We start from the raw sequence: 6,000 nt of genomic DNA, 5'->3' as shown, positions 1-6,000 counted from the left end.
TTGTTGGGGTTAGGGAATGCACCTTCCCTGGCTTGTAAAATGTGGTGATGCGCCCTGGAGGTAACCTACTATTTAAAACATGTATACACTCATGTACACCATTCATAGGGTTCCCTAACACAATGCACATAGTCTGGAGCTCTCACTGGGGTCCTGCATATGCTTTAATCAGGCTTGTCCATTTGGCTATCAGATTGTTAACGAAATGGACAGATCCACAGTTTTCCCCCTAAAAATGATTTTTAATCATTATCTTTGCATTTAAATGATGGATGCTATCATCCACATGGTTCCTTAACACAATAAACATAGTCTGGAGCTCACTGGGGTCCTGCACAAGCTTTAATCAGGCTTGTCCATTTGCCTATCAGTTTGTTAACGAAACGGACAGATCCAACGTTTTCCCCCTAAAAATGATTTTTAATCGTTGTCTTTGCATTTAAATGATGGATGCTATCATCCACATGGTTCCTGAACACAATGCACATAGTCTGGAGCAGCAACTCGGCCATTTTTACCTGCTTGTCCATTTGCCTATCAGTTTGTTAACGAAACAGACAGATCCACCGTTTTCCCCCTAAAAATGATTTTTAATTGTTGTCTTTGCGTTTAAATGATGGATGCTATCATCCACATGGTTCCTTAACACAATGCACATAGTCTGGAGCTCACTGGGGTCATGCACAAGCTTTAATCAGGCCTGTCCATTTGCCTATCAGTTTGTTAACGAAATGGACAGATCCACCGTTTTCCCCCTAAAAATAATTTGTAATCGTTGTCTTTGCATTTAAATGATGGATGCTATCATCCATATGGTTCCTCAACACAATGCACATAGTCTGGACCTCACTGGGGTCCTGCATATGCTTTAATCAGGTGTTTTAACACTTTTTCCCCACGAAAATGATTTTAAAACACTTTTATGGGGCTATATAAATCAAATTCCGGGTAATGCGGAGCACAATTGTACCTTTTACTATTTTAATTTATTTGTATTATATATCTTTGGGCTATAAAAGTGACATCTTTGGATGACTTTGTCAGTTTATGGAGCTTTTCCCACAAATCCTGGAGGTTCCAGGCCAAATTTGGGACCTCATAGGCGGCCTGCCATAGGCCCCCACCCGTGGAAAGAAAAAAAAAATGAAAGAAAATTGTCAATTATATCTTAAAATAATCAAAAATGAAGTTTTGAAAATTTCTCGAAAAAATTACTGAGTGCCAACGGAGAATGGGCTCAGAGATGCTCAACACTTCGGCGCTTTGGGCCGAAGCCCCGGACACTTTTCCACCCCCCCGTTGCAACTTACAACGGAGAGTGGAATCCAAGCCTCCCCTACTCCGTCCAAAAAAATGTGTTCATCATTTTCAGACTACTGTCCGCACGAAATCGGAAACCCGGTTTTTGAGAGGACTCAGAAAAAAAACGGCTGTGTAACTTCATGGAGGAATTCATCCGCTGTATGAGCACTCTGGCTCGGATACATTTGTTGCCCGGAGACCCCCCAGCATGGTTCTTACCAAACTTTAAGTTTTTGAATTGGGCTCTGGAGGAATGCAATGGGAGTTGCCAGGGGACTCTACCCGCCTTATAAGGCACTATTTTCGGATACATTTTTACACTTTTAGCCCTTTTCTATGGATCTCCAAAAAAACAACTTAGACTTTTTCTGAGTCTGGAGGAATGCAAGGGGAGTTGTCAGGGGACTCTACCTGCATTATGAGGCACTATTTTCGGATACTTTTTTTCATTTTCACCCCTTTTCTATGGATCTCCAAAAAGTTAACTCAGACTTTTTTCTGATTTCTCACTGATCGAATGGCAAACGTGACCCGCCATCGGAGGGCCTCCGCCGGCCCGGCCTCGTGCCGGTGCTCTGGCGGTCGGTTCCTCCGAACTGCGGGTTCGACTCTGATGGCTGGGAGGGATGAGGGAACCGTTGGGGGGGTCTGCTGGAGGCTCCTGCTGGAGTCCTGCGTTTCACCGGGACCTGGCTCGAAAAACTCGGAACCCTGACTCCAGTGCGGTGTGGCGGCCTCGCCCTGTATGTCCACCGTGCACCTCCGGGTACCTGACTCCCCTGCCTCCTCCGTGTGCTGCGTGGGGGTAACCCTGCGTGTCCGTTACCCTGCGTGTCTCTTACCTCCCGGGCCGACCGATATGAAGCGTTTCCAAGACGAACCGTCTGACTCAGGGGTCCCACCACGGGTTCCGCAGCGGGGTGGAAGTTCCACCTCCCCACTTTGCCGCGGAGTGCAAGGCAAACACCTGTTTCTCTAATCCTCCACTGTTGCATAGCGGCCTTAGTCGGCTGCGGCATTCAGCAATTGGCATTGCTCCGGGCACCGGCTCCCTCGGGGACCACAGCTCGGTGGCTTCACATGATATAGGGTCGACCCTACTTCATCACAGGCTACCTGTTTGATCCTGCGTAACAACCACATATATGCTTGTCTGCAAAGAGGGGAATGCCTGGTCCCGCCCGGGTGTTCCTCTACGGCTAGTGTCCAGCCAGCTGCGGTATTGGCAAATTTGACCCGCCATCGGAGGGCCTCCTCCCCGGGTCCAGGTTCCGGTGCTTGGCGGTCGGTTCATCCAAACTGCGGGTTCGACTCTGCTCCTGGAGCGGACAAAGATATGCGGCGAATTCCGGAGCACACATATGCTTGTCTGCAAAGAGGGACATGCCTGGTCCCGCCCGGGTGTTCATCTACGGCTATTTTCCAGCCAGCTGCGGTATCAGCAAATTTAACCCGCCATCGGAGGGCCTCCTCCCCGGGTCCACGTTCCGGTGCTTGGCGGTCGGTTCCTCCAAACTGTGGGTTCGACTGTGCTCCTGGAGCGGACAAAGATATGTGTATTTGCCTGAAGGATGGAAATAAACAAAGAATGATATTTTACACGACATGACGGATATATGTGTTTTTTCCAGGCTTTTTGGAAATGAACCAAATGTGATTTTGCAGGGCATTACTTAGCTCATTTACCCATGTGATGTTGTGCAGTACATTACTGAGCTCACTTAACGATATGGTGTACCAGGAGAAGTGGGATGCTGCCATGTCCCAACTGGTCTCCGGAGGAATATAAGGAGAGTTGACAGGGGACTCTGCCCAGTGCTTATGGACCGAATGAGGGGTGTGTTAGAGGGGAAGGCTCTGGCTGTTTCTGCAGCCTCTGCTTCTACCTTCTCTCCCCACCCCGATACCAGCGCGTGCCTGCTGTAAAAGGCAGGTGCACGGGCTCTCACTGCCACTAACTCTGAGCCTGGCTCCCAAGCAGCTCGTTCTCCCCGGCAGTCCGCCAGTAGATGAAAAACACCCACCTCTCTGCCTCTTCCGAGGGACGAGGGAACCGCGCGGGGGGGTCTGCTGGAGGTTCCTGCCGGGTGCTCCGTACTGCGTTTCACCGGGACCTGGCTCAAAAAACTTGGAACCCTGACTCCAGTGCGGTGTGGCGGCCTCGACCTGGCCATCCACCGTGCGCCTCCGGGTACCTAACTCCCCTGCCTCCTCCGGGGGCAGGTGCGAGGGGTTCAATGCCTCCTCCCCTCACTGGAGCGGGATGGAGCGCCCGGAGGTACTGTTATCCCCACGTTTTCGTACCCAAAACTGTCTTGTAAGCTTGTGGCAGAACCATGAAACAAAAAACAATCAATGTATCGGACCCATCACCAGCCCCGCGTTGGTGCGGAGGTGGGACCATTTTAACCAGGTGGTAATCCAAGTTCTCCTCTTGGTCCGTGTTCCCTGCATCACCGGTTAGCTAACGCATATAAACGGAGAAACAGAAAACCATTTAAATACAATTCATTGTGTGTGTTTTAGGAAGGATGTTGTCCGAATGCCCGGTGTGCAGACTCTGCTATCTGGCTTTGAATAAGCACCTTAAGCACAAACATGCAGTGCGGAACCTGGAGGAAAGAGGCATCATTCTTTAAATGGCCAGTGGCAGAATAAATGTTCGGACCAAACCCTGTCCCATCACAGGGTGTTCGTATGCTGGGAAGAGACTACACCGTCATGTAACTCGTGACCACACTGAGTTCTCCCGATATGAGGCACATCAGGTCATGGCAAGGCTGAAGCATAGTGTGGCCATGCAGTTGCTCCATGACCTCAGAGAGACTAATGCCATCATTGGAATGGCTACATCATTGGATATAGACAATGAAGAGGAATACCCGGTGCACCCTCCACCCTTCTCCACACGTACCGAGTGTGACGAAGAGGACTGCAGGCAGGTGAGGCTGGAAAATGTGGCATTGAGGGCTCAGAAGGATGCCCTCATTGATGAGGTGAAGACCCTGTGCTCCAGGCTGAAACAGGGTCTAAAACCCAGGAAGCAGAGTGCCACTGCTGCTCTGCTTGAGGAAGAAGAAGAATGTATACGATTTAAGGGCCTAGCAATCTCAAGTACCCCCGGCATGAACACAGTAGCCTCCGGCAGCAATACCCCTCTCAAAACCCTGGTGAAGACTGTGATGCGGTCCCCAGAAGCCTCCGGTAGTGAGACCCCTCTCAAGTCTGTGATTCGGTCCCCAGAAGCCTCCGGAAGCAAGACCCCGGTGAAGACTGTCATGCGGTCCATAGAAGCCTCCGGTAGTGAGACCCCTCTCAAGTCTGTGATGCGGTCCCCAGAAGCCTCCGGTATTGAGACCCAGGTGAAGACTGTCATGCGGTCCATAGAAGCCTCCGCTAGTGAGACCCCTCTAGAGTCTGTGATGCGGTCCCCAGAAGCCTCCGGAAGCAAGACCCCGGTGAAGACTGTCATGCGGTCCGTAGAAGTCTCCGGTAGTGAGAACCCTCTCAAATCTGTGATGCGGTCCCCAGAAGCCTCCGGAAGCAAGACCCCGGTGAAGACTGTCATGCGGTCCGTAGAAGCCTCCGGTAGTGAGACCCCTCTCAAGTCTGTGATGCGGTCCCCAGATGCCTCCGGAAGCAAGACCCCGGTGAAGACTGTCATGCCGTCCGTAGAAGCCTCCGGTAGTGAGACCCCTCTCAAGTCTGTGATGCGGTCCCCAGAAGCCTCCGGTAGTGAGACCCCGGTGAAGACTGTCATGCGGTATGCAGAAGCCTCCGGTAGTGAGACCCCTGTATGCCAGAAGACCCGTGCGTCTGTCTCCAATAAGCTGAAAGCTAATCCGGCTAAGGACTGGCCCTCTCCCCCAAATCACTGGTACTTGGAAGGGACGGGGGAATGCCATGCGTGAAATCACGTTTCCTAAAAGCATGGAGACGTACATTTAGACATACAGAGGTCATTGTGAGGGTGTCGCACCAACAGTAAAATGGAAAGAGAATTGTATGTCCAATGTCAGCCGGATAAAGAACTTCCTAGTATTCATGTCCCATGGTGTTGACCGGCTGTCAGACTGGCTGTTTCTAAAAGACACAAAGAGGGTCCGTGGCTGGAACGAGTATATTTCAAAGTCGGGCCGGGCAGTCACAACATCGCTGTTGTTCCTGAAGACTGTGAACCATTTCCTGAGGTACTTGTCTGCGTCAAAGCTCCGGGGGTGCAGGCACACCCAGTCTGATATGACCCACATCATCAGAGAGGTGACAGCCAACATGAACGATTTGAAAAAGTCCGTCACTGTCCACCAGTTTAAGGTGAAGAGGAACAAGCTGGATCGTCTGCCGAGCCAGGCGGAGCTTCTCGCCGCCATGGCGGCCGCTGAGAAGCGCATCCCTGGTCTTTGAGGCGGACAGAAGGGGCACTGCTGAGGGCTACATCATCCACGTGCAGGATCACAAGACTGCCAAGACATTTGGCGAAGCACAGCTGGTGCTTACAGTAAAGGAGTTTAGCTGGGTCATGCGGTGGATGGGGATAAAAGAGGGCTTGTCGGGTCCTCAGAGTGAATTCTTCCTTTTCACAACGGGGAAGCACGCCTCCAAGAACCTGAACGCTCACTTGAAGAGGGCTTGGGATGATGCTGGGCTAGAAACAGCCGTCACCTTCACCATCTTGCGCACTGCCCTGGCTGACAATAT

The sequence above is a fragment of the Notothenia rossii genome (genome assembly GCF_949606895.1).
Source record: "Notothenia rossii genome assembly, chromosome: 10".
NCBI lineage: Eukaryota > Metazoa > Chordata > Actinopteri > Perciformes > Nototheniidae > Notothenia > Notothenia rossii.
The sequence above is the reverse complement of the archived record's forward strand: the minus strand, read 5'-3'. Positions refer to the sequence as shown.